Source organism: Bicyclus anynana, chromosome 26, assembly GCF_947172395.1.
Source record: "Bicyclus anynana chromosome 26, ilBicAnyn1.1, whole genome shotgun sequence".
Lineage (NCBI taxonomy): Eukaryota > Metazoa > Arthropoda > Insecta > Lepidoptera > Nymphalidae > Bicyclus > Bicyclus anynana.
In genome coordinates this window covers 9,471,745-9,486,935 of record NC_069108.1, presented here as the reverse complement: position 1 = coordinate 9,486,935, position 15,191 = coordinate 9,471,745, and the positions used below count along the sequence as shown (strand labels likewise).

The 15,191-nt window shown below is 38.5% G+C and overlaps 1 protein-coding gene across 9 annotated transcripts in view; it reads right to left on the bottom strand.

Moving 5' to 3' along the window:
* Positions 1-15,191, bottom strand: part of LOC112053720 (protein hu-li tai shao) — a 100,018-nt gene that overhangs the window by 43,944 nt on the left and 40,883 nt on the right. The window lies entirely within an intron of this gene.

Below are 15,191 nucleotides of genomic sequence, written 5' to 3'. Positions count from 1 at the left end.
GGTTCTGCTGAGTAGAACCGGCAAGAAACTCTACAATTGCTCTTTTTAAAAAAAAAAAATCATATAATTTACAATTATAAGAACATTACAATTTCTTATAGTTTTACTTCCTGTTTTAAGGTGGAAGTTTATTCAATGGCCTTTAAGGAACTTACTTCTACCTTATTTCTAACTTCTATGAATGCTTAAAGAATGCTAAATAATAATAGATTCATCTTGCCTGAACATAACTCTAACCACGCCTCGCTATTCTACATTCAGGCTAACAACACATTAGCATTGGCACTCATCTATGCGCAGCTTCAATTAACATTCAAATCCGTTCATCTCAAGTGGGCCTAGTCAGTTTTAAAGTCAAGTTCGTCTGTTTATGGTTTATTTAACCAACGACGCAGTCATGTTTACTCTTACCCAGCTCGAGGGCCCTGTGCACCCCGCTAAAATCACAGCCTTTTCTTTTTGATTGTGTAATGCTAGCCACAAACGGTCAATTATTCTCACGTTTCTGTAACACCCACGATTACAATAGATCGTGTGTTGGTCACATACATGACTTGTACGTGTGGGACCTACTGCCGTTTGCTTTTCAAAAACGTGAGAATAATTGACCGTCAATGGCGACCTTAAGTGCCTTAGGACCTCGGCGGCGTCACTGGGGGGGTTTGGGCGAGCGCAGAAGCATCGCCTGATGGGGTTCGAAGGCAGAAGCAGAGTAGATGGGCAAAACGAGTCTCTAAGGGCGTCTCCTCTGAGACTCGGACCTCAGCTTAGAGGGCCATTCGAAACCTGCTACCTCCCAAAGCCACCACGGTTCAAAAGGGATGATGACAGTTTTTTAAATTGTATATAAATTAAGAGTATACTAGAAGCAAAGCAATTTTGTAAAAGTAACAGGGTATCTGCGATCATTACTTTCGGAGCTACAGGGATTTAAAGGGTCAGATATGCGGCGCTGCCGCGGATCCCTGAAAAACGCTCCATACAAAACGTCGTTGGCTCGCTGATCGTTAGGTTTGTATGGGCGTTCAAACAAAATTACTGTTTATAGTTCATTTATTGAAAAATGTCACATTTAATGTAAGGAAGCTAAAACTGTATGAATTTTCATATAATTAGGAAAAAAAATTTAATAGATTTTGAAATTTTATAATCTTATTTATTTTGCAAATATCCAGACAATCTTAGCTTTTTATGTATAAATCAGTTAAAATTGACCTTATTTACCCGAATGTATCATAAAAATCAATATATTCAAACCTAGTCATCATCCCCATTAGCTACCGTACGTACTTATGGTATGAGCATGAGGTGACACATCTATTAATATATCTCTCCCCAAGTGAGCCGTGATAGCCCAGTGGATATGACATCTGCCTCCGAAGGGTGTGGGTTCGAATCCGGTCCGGAGCATGCACCTCCAACTTTTCAGTAGTGTGCATTTTAAGAAATTAAATATCACGCCTCAAACGGTAAAGGATCGTGAGGAAACCTGCATACCTGAAAATGTTCTTAATTCTCTGCGTGTGTGAAGTCTGCCAATCCTCATTGGGCCAGCGTGGTGGACTATTGGCCTAACCCCTCTCATTCTGAGAGGAGACTCGAGCTCAGTTAGCCGAATATGGGTTGATAACGACGATGATGAGCTGACAAACTTTCAGCTTTGATAAAATGACGAAGGTCTGGGGTTCACCGGCTCTTAGTCTATTAATATGTGTCAGCTAACAGAGGACAATTGGCAATTCGCACGTTGATAACTTTAGCACTTCGCGCCTCGTCGTCGCTTACTAATTACCTACTTAGTAGTGCCGGTGCACTTCGTGCATGCATATATGCACTGCTTACCATAACTTGGCTTTGAAGGTTAGGTTTAAGTCAATATCATTATCACCTGTCTATCATTATATACAGGGTGACTGGGGAGTATTTCCCATATCATTGGGGTTATATTATTTACAGAAAAATAATTAAAAATGTTCAAGGAACATGACAAAATGTACATGTTCTAAAAAATTTTAATAAAAAAAATTCAACCTTAACTAAAAAGCAAAAAATAACACCTTACCTATGTGCTACCTTCTGATCAGTTTGAAGGCGGTGTCAAAATCGGTCCATAAATGACAGAAATATCGCTGAGCATACATAAAAACAAAAAAAAACATGCATACAGCCGAACGTAGAACCTCCTCTTTTTTGGAAGTCGGTTAAAAATGTATATTTTCGGGGTAAATAATATTTTTTTTGTAAATAGATCATATATTGTGTCCCATATACGCATCTTTATAATTATGACGTACCCAATTTTTTTTTTAATGCAAGCAAAACATAATTTTTTTTTTTTTTAGTTAAAAAATATACATTAGTAACGCAGTTCGCATCCTTTAAGTGGAAGTAAATAAGTGATACACCTTGAAGTTATGGGAAATACTCCCCAGCACCCTGTAGTGTTTTCCTATTATAGTGTTTTTCAGATAGCATGGGTACAGTAACAGATCGTTTCACTATTGAAAGTTTGCCGCGATTCACGATATACGTATTATGAACGTCATAAGACAACTGTCACTGTACTCATGCTATCTGAAAAACACTCTAGTATAGATACCTCTTCTCTTTACAATACGAGTATAAATACGTAAATATATTGTAAAAATACGTAAGAAACTAAAGCCAATTTATTCTAACAATTACACAAATCGTGCCCACAGGAAATGGTGGCAAGAATACTGGCTGCATGTACGAAAAATGTGCCAGCCCTTTTGTCACCAGGCGAGGCAATTAACCTAATTAGTAATAATTAATTGTGAGGACTAGCCCGGTAGTAAAAAATATAATAATCAACAGTAGGTAACCTTGGCTTAACTTTAACAAGCCAAGGTTTTAACAGAGACACGAGGAGTTTTAACAGATTTTTCACAAACTTATTCCATAACTGCCAAATGTCACTGCTCACTAGGTTCTTAACTAGGGTAAGCGCTTTGCACCTTTGAAGGAAGCTGCTAATAAATAACTTTTTTATTTTTCTAAAGATATTCAGCAGCATATTATATGTACATATACATAGCAGAGCATATTAAATGAGTTTAGAAGCTATAATTTCATAATAAAAATTTTAATAAAAAAAATACAACCGACTTCAAAACCTAAAAACGTACCCACTAAACTAAAAAGCGAAAAATAACATCATTATATGTTCTACCTGCTGATCAGTATGAAGTCGGTGCTTAGCCGGTGTTGTCTTAATTTTTTATTATTTTTCAATTTTTAGTGTAAAATTTCATCTCAAACGAATACATCAGACACCTAATGACAGTCACAACCCATCTTAGTACAAAATTCTCAGCAATACAAATTAATCAAGCCCAAGCACAAGGTAGCTACCGTAATCCGTCAAGGGGTTCCCTTCATTGACCTTGGTCTTCATCATCAGACCCCTAATAACAGACACAACTCATCTAGGTAGAAAGTTCTCAGAAATACGAATTAATCAAGGCCAAACACAAGGTAGTTACTGTAAACTGTTAAGGAGTTCCCTTAATTGTCCTTGGTCTTCATCACCAAACCCCTAAATGACAGTCACAACCTATCTATGTAGACAGTTCTCATAAATACAAATTAATCAAGCCCAAACACAAGGTAACTGCTGTAAATCGCCAAGGAGTTCCCTCGTCTGTTTTATGACTCCATCATCAGATCGATTTTAAACCTTCATAATTTTGTATTTCTCAAAGGTACTAAATGGAAAGTTTACAAGCACATTAGACACCCATATAATTTTCGAAAGTTCCCCTCAATTTCTCCAGGATTCCATCATCAGATCTTGTCATGATGGCAATGGGACCAAATGGGGACTATACCGTTTCAAACAAAAAAAGAATTTTTGAAATCGGTCCAGGCGTCTTTGAGTAATCGGTGTACATAATTAAAAAAGAAAAAAAAAAAAAAATACCGACCGAATTGAGAACCTCCTCCTTTTTGAAGTCGGTTAACAAATAGACACATGCACGGTAAACCTACATTAACCCACATTTGCATTAGGGTTTAAAAAACTACCCCCACAAACTGGGTCACACAGTAAACGGAACGCGCGGTCGAACCCGCCTCCAGACATAACAAAAAGTGGGTCAAAACAAGCTCACCCTGTATGCGGCGATTATACAGGGTGCTCCAGATAATGTCAACTGTGACACAGCTTTGAATACGCCGCGGGGCTTAGAGATTCATCTCAAATTCATGGGGTTTGTACACCTTGTCCAACCTTTAAACACAGCTCTCTAAAAACTCTCTCATTCCAAGAGAGTTGAAAATCGGCCAAGTGCGAGTGGAACTCGCGCGTCCAGGGTTCCGTGCAAAAAATTTTTGAAAATTCAAAAATACACAGTTTGCATTCATTTAATAGTCAGTGAAGACGCTGTGTAGCTTGTGTTGATGTTGCCTGGGAAGCATTGTCGTTCGTTAAGTCAGGATCGTAAAGGAAATTATACTTTACCTCTTTATAATATTAGTATAGATGATGAGTACCTCGCTATTTACATAATTAACAACCGCTGAATCATTGAGCATTTACATAAAAAAACAAACAAACAGTTTCCCATATAGATATAAAGCCCAGCCAACCTCACACATTTATGGTTTTTCTCCATAGAGATCCATATCTAGATAAGATGTAGGTTAATGTTTTCCTCCTAGCTCATAGTCTCAATGTGGAGAGTTCAATAATAACTCGTTACTTTGTTGTGGACTGAGAGCTTGAGAGGACTAGACCTTCGCGATTTTTTATAAGTTTAAAGTCTGTCAGCCATTGCTCCTACTATAAATGATTCATTGAAAGCGCAGTGTTGGTCGACCCCCACTGGACTGGACTGGAAATCAAGCGGGTTGCAGGGAGCCGCTGGATGCTGGCAGCTCGAGACCGTTGTGTTTGAGGTCCATTGTCAGAAATAAAAATAAAATTGTTGCACATCACACTAGATTACAAAAAATTAGTAATTCTTTTAAGGGCAATTGCATACGTTTTTATAATAAACTGCCACATGAGACCACTGGCATGTCTCTCAATAAGTTCAAAGTTTTTGTTAAACGTAAGCTTATAGAAAAGTCGTATTATAGTGTCAATGATTACGTAAATGACAAAATTGCTTGCAAATGAAATGTATTACATGACAGGCTACTTATATACCTATTGTTAAATGGTGATAAACTAAAAAAGGATAAACCTGGCTGACTTTGTTGTGGGCTCTTCTCGGACCAAGGCGCATTTGGAACCCTCGTAACTTTAATTTTAAGTTTTCGAATAATAATTATCACCATTATCTTAATTTTAATATTATCACCTGACGTTTCGAAAAAGCTTGTAAACTAAGCCTATTTGAAATAAATGAATTTTGACTTTGACTTTGACATGCAAGAGGCCTATGTCCAGCAGTGGACCTCCATCAACTGATAATGATGATGAAGATGATGTTTCATTGAAGGGTTGTTATACTAAGCAACTGGCGACAGGGGACATGATGTATCATGATACCCCGTACAAAATATAAACAAATATATGTTGTAATAACCCAGTTTATATGACCTCTGCCTTCCATTCGGAGGGTGTGGATTCGAATCCGGTCCGGGGCAAGCAGCTCCAACTTTTCAGTTGTGTTCATTTTAAAAAATTAAATATCACGTGTCTCAAACTGTGAAGGAAAACATCGTGAGGAAACCTGCACACATGAGAATTTTTTAAATTCTCCTCGCGTGTGAAATCTGCCAATCCGCATTTGGCCAGCGTGGTGGACTATTGGCCTAACCGTTCTCATTCTGAGACGAGACTCCAGCTCAGCAGTGAGCCGAATATTGTCACATGACAATATGCCCAAGATCTGACTGTGACATCCCAATCTATTAGTTAAACCACCAAATACATAATAAGCGTTAACAGTTAAACCGAATCAATGCGTTACTGTGACTCACCGGGCTATTCATAGGCGGCGTATTTGAAACACGTGCAGTTAAAATTATAACTATATCTATTTATATGGGGTTCGGTTTTTAAGGCTGATAAGTAATGAATATTTTATGCTATAGATATGTTATGTGCCTACCACAGAGTAGAGAATGATACAGAATGAGTCTTTACAAGCCCGGTGAAATCCATAAAAAAACAAACGTCACGCGTCTCCTTGACATCCGCAAATACAAACTTTTTTTATAATTTGTATTTCAAGATTTAACACTACCACAATTACGTAAATTAATATAAAGACTAATAATCAATATTTACCTATAAAAATATTCCATCTTATTTGTTTAGTGCAAGTAAACAGTTTATAAAATATTTAAAACATAAGAAAGACGCCAGACGCGAGGCTGGGCCAATTGAGGTTTTCTTAATCGGTCCAGATCCGGCTGGTGGAAGACTTCGGCCGTGGCTAGTTACTACCTTACTGACAAGGACGTACCGGCGTAATTTATCGTTCCGGTACGATGTCCTGTAGTAACCGAAAGGGGCGTGGATTTGCATCCTCCTCCTAACAACTTAGCCCGCTTCCATTTTAGATTGCATTGTCAACATCAGGTGAGTTTGTAGTCAAGGGCTAACAGAATGAAAAATAAAGTGTTTTTATAAACCTTTGACCAAAACTTAAACTCTTGCACGTGATCTAATTTAGCAGTTTATTATAAAATGGATGAAAAGCAAAGTAATAAATAAAAGAATAATTAAAAGAACTCTATCCCGTACAACAAAAAACAAAAACCTGCAACACAGAACAAAACACAAAAGCCGCCTATCAGTCAGTCAAAACAAACATGTCGCCAAGTCTAAAAGTGCCAACGTCTGCTCAAACGGGTATTTATAATTTATACAAAAAAAGGGATTACATTAATGCATCCAAGACACGACCGAAATAGACGGCGTGCGAACGCGGAATGCGCTTCCGCCGTTCCAATTTTGAAAATTCACTTTATTTTTTTCACTACCTACAGAGATTTTATAGAGCCAAACTCATAGCGTAGAGCAGGGTCTCTCAAACTTTTGGGTCCACGAACCTTTGTTAAGATTTTCAAGTGACAGTACTAACTAAGCCCCCCCCCCTCCCCCCCCTCCAAGAAAAAATAATAATAAATTTGACTGTTGAAGGAAATAAGGTTTTCATTTGAATAAAAGTTAACACATAAAGTACCAAAAGAAATGTCTTTGTAATAATGTGAAGGGTGTGCTTGTTTCTTGTCGCAAATGGATTCAATGTTAGAAGTAATTTTGGACAGTTTTAACCTTAATTCTGACTCTGTATCAGTTATCAAGTTAGGTAAATCTTGTCGCGAACCCCCTGCCGTCGAATGGCTAACCACTAGGGGATCACGTTCCCCACTTTGAGAAACCCTGGCGTATTGGCATTAGGTTTAGGTACCATACTTAGATGCTCATACCTACGGTAGGTAGCCCATGATACTGAACATGCACTTACTCGAGCGTTGCCGGGACCTAAACGATTTCGTTGATTAGATGATAACAAACAAACTTAATACTTGTTGTAATAAGGTTCTTTGAAATAAACTCGAGAACAGAGATACAAAAGTTTTAGTTTAACCCTGTAAACTTTATATTCCCTTAATTACGCTCAAAACGTCTTTTTTGAAATTCACAACTTTTAGGTATCAAATAACCGTTATCCTTATCAGATGTGCTGGTTTAGTATTTCTGAAGTTGTTTTTCAGTTGATCCCTCTACTCCCAATATTGAGGGCTCATACTTGGTGGCAGTGCACAAGGTTTTTAACTAGGGCATGCATTAGAATATAGAGCCGTGATAGATTTTTTTTTATTTATTCTCTACAAGTTAGCCCTTGACTACAATCCTGACCCAATTAAGAAAACCTCAATTGGCCCAGCCGGGGATCGAGCTTAGGACCTCCGTCTTGTAAATCCACCGCGCACACCACTGCGCCACGGAGACCGTCAACCGATCAACAGTAAAAAAAGTATCTAGTTAGTAACAACTTTTGTTACTGTATCCTCCTCCCAACTTGTATCACTAACGAAATTATTAAAAGTTGTTACTAACCAGCTGTTTTTTTACTGTTGCTTAAACAATAGTTATACAATTTACCAGTCACATTGTCCTACATACATTCCGACGAACTGAAATTTTAATTTCCTGGTAGCTCAGTTAGCTACCAGAATCAAGAATTTTCGTTACTAAAAAAGTTGATCGTCTCATCGAGATGAAGCTTCGAAAAATTAGCTTGTTAGTAATCAGATGTACAAAATGTTCTAGGGGGACTACGTCACTTATCATCAGGTGAGACTTCAGTGAAGCGTGAACTCATCGACGAATAATAATGAAGACAGTCTTTCACGCCAGACTAGACAATACAAATAACTATAAATAACTGAGAAACTTGTTTCTCAGAAAATCCATTATCTTAAAAAGACATTTTTAGATTCAGATTTTTTCGCTATCTATGTCGCTATCTGATTTCGTTGTCTTCCTACTAATATTACAAAGAGATAAAAAGGTTTGTGGTATTGTAGGGGGGATAATCTCTGAGAAGCCATGATAGCCCAGTGTATATGACCTCTGCCTCCGATTCCGGAGGGTTTGGGTTCGAATCCGGTCCGAGGCATGCACCTCCAACTTTTCAGTTGTGTGCATTTTAAGAAATTAAATATCACGTGTCTCAAACGGTGAAGGAAAACATCGTGAGGAAACCTGCATACCAGAGAATTTTCTCAATTCTCTGCGTGTGTGAAGTCTGCCAATCCGCATTGGGTCAGCGTGGTGGACTATTGGCCTGTCCCCTCTCATTCTGAGAGGAGACATGAGCTCAGCAGTGAGCCGAATATGGGTTGATAATGATGATGATAATCTCTGATCTACTGAACCGATTTTGAAAATTCTTTTACCACTAGAAAGCCACGTTATAGGCTATATTTTATCCCCGTATTCTCACGGGAACGGGAACTACGCGTGTGAAACCGCAGGGCGTCTTCTAGTATACGATACAGTTGTATGACATATAAAATGAAGATAGCGAAGTGAGCCAAAATATTAGAATACAATAACTTCACGTTACGGTACTTCAGATGGAGGATGAGTGGGTGGTGTCCTACATCACAATATACAATATATTTTGACACTAATTCATCTGTAAATGCATGTTAGGCATGTCAGTATAGTGAATACTTCAAACCATAAGTCCTAGGTTCGAAGCCTGCGTCGGTTTGTCAAATATTGAGTTTTTCTTGATGTTTGGATGTTTGTTACTCTATAACGCCGACACTACTGAAGCGATTTGGCAGAAATTTGGAATGGAAATAGATTTTACTCTGGATTAACACATACGCTACTTTTCATCCCAGAAAAATCCATGTTCCCCTAAGGATTTGAACAAAGGCGCCGAATTTACCTAATTTCATTTAGTCGTACAGTAAACAACGAAAGTTATTTACACAAATAAATCAAACACAAATTCATTTATTTCAAGTAGGCTCAGTTTACAAGCACTTTTGAAAAGTCAAGTTATCTCATGTATTAACAACGGTGGTAATTGAAGTCGAATACTTGAAATTAAAGTTACGATAATGAAGATTACGTAAAAGTTTTACATTTTATTACTTTTACTGCGTACAAATACATAAAAAAATCAGATAGAAAGCCTTCTGTCGCATTGCAGTAAGCAATAACAGACAAAGTTGCAGTTTAATATCGCGGTTAACATAGACTTGTAAAATAGACAGACGGTATCTCGCTGACAAACAACTGAAGCACCATAATGACCCCGAGTACCTATCACATATTTATATGTGAGTGTGAAGTATTTTTTTAACACTTTACAAGTTAACCCTTGACTAGAATCTCACGATTCACCTGATGGTAAGTGATGATGCAATTTAAAATGGAAGAGGCTAACTTGTTAGGAGGATGATAAAAATCTACACCTCTTACGGTTCCTACACAACATCGTACCAGAACACTAATTCGCTTGGCGACACGTCTTTGCCAGTAGGTAACTAGCCACGAAGCCTCCTACTAGCTAGACCTGAACCATTTAAGAAAACCTTAATCGGCCCAGCCAGGGATTGTACCCAAAACTTCCGTCTTGTAAATCCATCGCGCATACCACTGCGTCACGGACGTTGTGTATTGTCAGACATAGGAAATAATTTCCGGTCTGTTTTCATAATATATGCATCTGTGTGCGCATCGGCGTGTGCAGACCTGACGATCTGGCAGAATGTGTGTGACTTTTGGTTCAGGAGACGGTATCTAAACTTTTTATTACCTCTATGACGATGAAGGACTATAAATGTAACGATGTCTAGCAATGAATCAACTACAAAGTAAACGATTACACAAAAATAGCAGACGCTCCGCGGTTTCACCTCGAGGTTCTGATTTCTGTAGAAATACGGGGACAAAATAGCATATGTTACTAGCTGATAATGTAGTGTAGGAAATAGTAGTTTGAGACGGATATGACGTCGCTCAATCTTGCGTTGGTTCGACGTTGACGTTGGCCGACGCTAGGTGGCGCGAATTGTTTCCTTAAAGAGTAGGGATTTAGAGAGGGGTAGCGATCGGTTGACGGGAACGACTTGCGATATAAGGCGCTCGTCGTACGGTCGGCTGCAGTGTGCTCGTGGCGTTCGTGCCGTCCACATTTCTTGTTGTGTAATTCTTTATGAGTTATTTGGGATAGTCGGGGAGAGTGACTTGAGTGGAAAAGGGCAGTGTTTGTTAACAGTCAAAGGGTCCTTAAACCCTACACACGTCGTTCACAAGTGCGTGACTCCACTCAAGGTCATTCTCTGCCATTCTAGGGTCTTATTTTGGTTACAGTTTGATTTGTTAATTAAGTTGTCCTGACAAATGTTGTGAATCATAACCTTTGTTCGACATTAGTTTTCTTATTTTTGTAATCCACTTTTGAAGCTTCTGCTAGGAGTAGCTTTAAATTGGTGAAAGAATATTTGAAGTCGTATCATTAGTTTCGGAGCCTATTCGTGACAAACAAACAATCAAATCTCTTTAACAATATTAGTTTAGATAGTGAAGGTAGGTGTAGGCAATTTGTCCGCGTGAGTGACGTATCGACCCGCCGCCACGGCGCCCGACGCGGGGCCGTTTGTACATTATATACTCAGAGGCACAATTATCCGCCCACTATAATATACTCGCGTTTTAGAATTTAAACTATCGTCAGTGTTATTCATATTAATGGATTATGAAACTCACTCACTATAAAGTCGGAATATGCCCGGCTAGTATCGAACCCATACGGGCCCTTAGTCATTAGCTGGTTCTAGCAACGCGGCACGATCCAAACTGCGAACGTGCTCGGGGTTTACAAGATTCTAAGTAACTGTGGTAGATCATACATAGGTGAGACTCGCCGTAACAGTACCAAAAGAGTTAGAGAACATATAGAATAGAATACAATCTCTTTATTTGTTCACACACAAGTAATGAAATAAAAATAAACAAACAGAACATACAATACATACATCTGGTCGTGGACAAAAAAGGTATCCACCTCAGCACGATGCCACAGCGAGCTGTGGCGCTGGTTTTCAGGTGGGTTTTCATATGTATACTATACGTAGCATGAAGAATGTGGACACGAACGGTTCAGCTCGTAGCGAGCGGCTATACTCGCGTCATATTAAAGAGGGCGGATAATTGTGCCTCTGAGTATATAGGTATACAACACAGTCTAATAACGGAATCTGTTCTAATTATTTAATATGTATTTAGATTAATTACTCAATGATAAATATGCTTGGACGCCATTGGATCAGCTATCGTAAAAGAAATATATGATTTAAAAAAAAATAAGAAACGTAATGGTCGCCCTTACAATTTTCACAATTTTTCCAGGATTCTATCATCAGATCCTGATTTCCTTATCATGGTACCGCCATGGAAACAACTCCTTTCCAATAAAAAAACAAATTTAAGATTCAACTGACTTCAAAAACATAAAACATACTAAGTTCTATGTATCATATTATGTTCTAACTGATGATCAGTTTGAAGGCGGTCTTTTAGGAACGGCTAAAATTGACAGAACAGTGGCTTCAAATTGGTTACGGTTTTAGGTTTTGAAGTCAGTTGTATATTTTTTTTATCGATGTGTGAGTTTTTAACCCCCCCCCCCCCCCCTTCAAAAGCGGCGACAAACCATTTACTCGTATATAGTGAATTTGAGTGCGATACAAGTCCATAGGTAATTCGTCTGAGATAACAACAAACGCAGCTCCGATTAGCGGTAGTTTCCCTCAGTCCTCCTCCGCCGTCACTCCCGGAGGCTGTGAGGGCCGGGAGGACACAAAAGGACAACCGAGCCACTCTGTCCGTCTGAGCACTCTCACTGTACAATGTACATGAATACACTGAAACTGTACCTGCAATAGGGATGATGACAGTTTTTTTAATTGTACGTATATAAATTAAGAGTATACTAATAGTAAAGCAATTTTGTAAAAGTAACAGGGTATCTGCGATCATTACTTTCGGAGCTACAGGGATTTAAAGGGTCAGATTTGAGGCGGATCCCTGAATAACGCTCCATACAAAATGGCACGATTTAGTGACGTCGTTGGCTTGCTGATCGTTAGGTTTGTATGGGCTTTCAAACAAAATTACTAATATCTTTGTTATTTGTGCGTTTATGCTTATAGTTCATATATTAAAAAATGTCACATTTAATGTAAGGAAGCTAAAACTGTGTGAATTTTCATCTAATTACGATAAAATATTTTTAATACATTATGAAATTTTATAATATCATTTATTTTGCAAATATCCATACAATCTTTGCTTTTTATGTATAAATTAGTTAACATTGACCCTATTTACCCGAATGTATCATAAAAATCAATATATTCAATCCTAGTCATCATCCCCATTAAACTTGTACGTAGAAAGTTTTCACATTTTGACGGGCTCCGTGGCGCAGTGGTATGCGCGGTGGATTTACAAGTTGGAGGTCCTGGGTTCGAGCCCCGGCTGGGCCGATTGAGGTTTACTTAATTCGTCCAGGTCTAACTAGTGGGAAGCTTCGGCGGTGGCTAGTTACCACCCTACTGGCAAAGTACCGGTACGATGTCGTGTAGAAACTGTTAGGGGGTAATCTCTGGATCTACTGAACCGATTTAGAAAATTCTTGTACCAATACAAACGTCACGTTATTTGTGAGTAACACAAGCTATATTTTATCCCCGCATTCCCACGGGAATGGGAATTACGCAGATTACTAGGTCTGCTAGTTATAGATAATCGTCTACCCTGTAGTTGCTATTCCATTTTTATCAATCATCAACCCATATTCGGCTCACTGCTGAGTTCGAGTCTCCTCCCAGAATGAGAGGGTTAAGGCCAATAGTCCACCACGCTGGCCCAATGCGGATTGTTAGACTTCACACACGCAGAGAATTAAGAAAATTCTCTGGTATGCAGGTTTCCTCACGATGTTTTCCATCACCGTTTGAGACACGCGATATTAAATTTCTTAAAATGCACACAACTGAAACTCCACTTACCATTGGGCTATCAAAAATTTGCTATTTACCTAAATATAATTAAAAACACTCACATTAATTCAACTATATTTCCACCCAACAACCTAACGGTAACCTGGGGGTAGATGCACAAAGCGTGTCGCATTCAAAATTACTTCCCGTCTGAAGGACACTGAATGAAAACCCCCATGTTTTTTCCATCTACCCCCATAACAGCACTCCAGAGGCAAACCGATGCAAATCCCACTATTCAAGGGTTCGTACCGAGTAATTAAGAGGTACGAATGTTTATTTAGTCCTTATTACCGAGAGCATAGAGTCGATTTTGCTACATGTTTTTCATGCACAGATTTGTCGCTAGATGTGGTATTATGGCTTTAGTTATTATATAGATAGAGATCAGTTTAGATTGGCTTCGTTATACAGAACTGTGTGACAAACTATATTATGAATAAATATTTTTTTAATACAAACATCCTACTCATAATATTTTTATATTGACTGACTTCAAAATAAACGGAGGTTCTCAATTTGAAGCGTATTTTTTGTAATGTTTGTTACTTCATAACTTCGTCATTTAATAACCAATTTTGAAAATTATTAGATAGATAGCCGAATATCAGTTGTTCAAGTCACCCGCATAGTTCCCGTTCTCGTGGGATACAGGGTCAAAATAGCCTATTACCACAAATAACGTTTCTATCGGTAAAAGAATTATCGCAATCGATTCAGTAGATCCAGAGATTACCCCCTACAATACCACAAACTTTACCTCTTTGTAATATTAGTATAGAATTTAGATGATAATATATGCTATGGCTTAGGCCTTAGACTAAAGACTATACAGTCTAAAATGGTAACTTAACTTTAATCTTAAATGTCTTAGCTGGTAGATCGCAGTTAAGGGTTAACTTCATACCAATTATTGTATAAACCTCTGTCAAAGTATGCGATCTAAAGCGATTATAAAAACTGTATCTATAATATCGACGCGACGTTTCATAGTTGTGTTCGTTGGTTATTGAGCACCGTAAAAATACATACTTGTGTACATTAAAAAACGGGCAAAAACTTCTAGCTTTTAGTCCTTAACGTCCTCAGAAAATGGGAACTTTTGTTGGTGAATTTGAATGCGACATCGGTCCTTCCATAATTGGTCTGAGGAGCTAACTTATCAATAAATAAACAAAACCAAAAGTTGAATCTAATACTAATATTATAAAGCTGAAGACTTTGTTTGTTTGATTGAACGCGCTAATCTGGTCCGATTTGAAAAATTCTTTCAGTGTTAGATAGCCCATTTATCGAGGAAGGCTATAGGCTATATATTATCCCCGTTTTCCTACGGGAACGCGAACCACGCGGGAAAAAACCACGCGGCGTCAGCCAGTCAATAAATAAACAAAAACAAAAGTTAAATTACAATTTACAAAAATGCACCCCCACGTACGAAAGCCAAAAATGTTTGACGGATCGTCGTCGGCGCCGGCAAAACTCGGCTTCCCGGAAGTCAGTGCGTGCCTTATCCAGTTGAGGGGAGGGTTTCTGAGAACACTACAGTTACACCCTTAATTAGTTTTTGTAGTGCGAACTCGGGGCGCGGAATTGGGAGTACGCGTGTATGGTGTCACGAACGAGTTAAACTTTGCTGATTACGTCACGCTCGGAGAGCCTGAGACGACCAGACC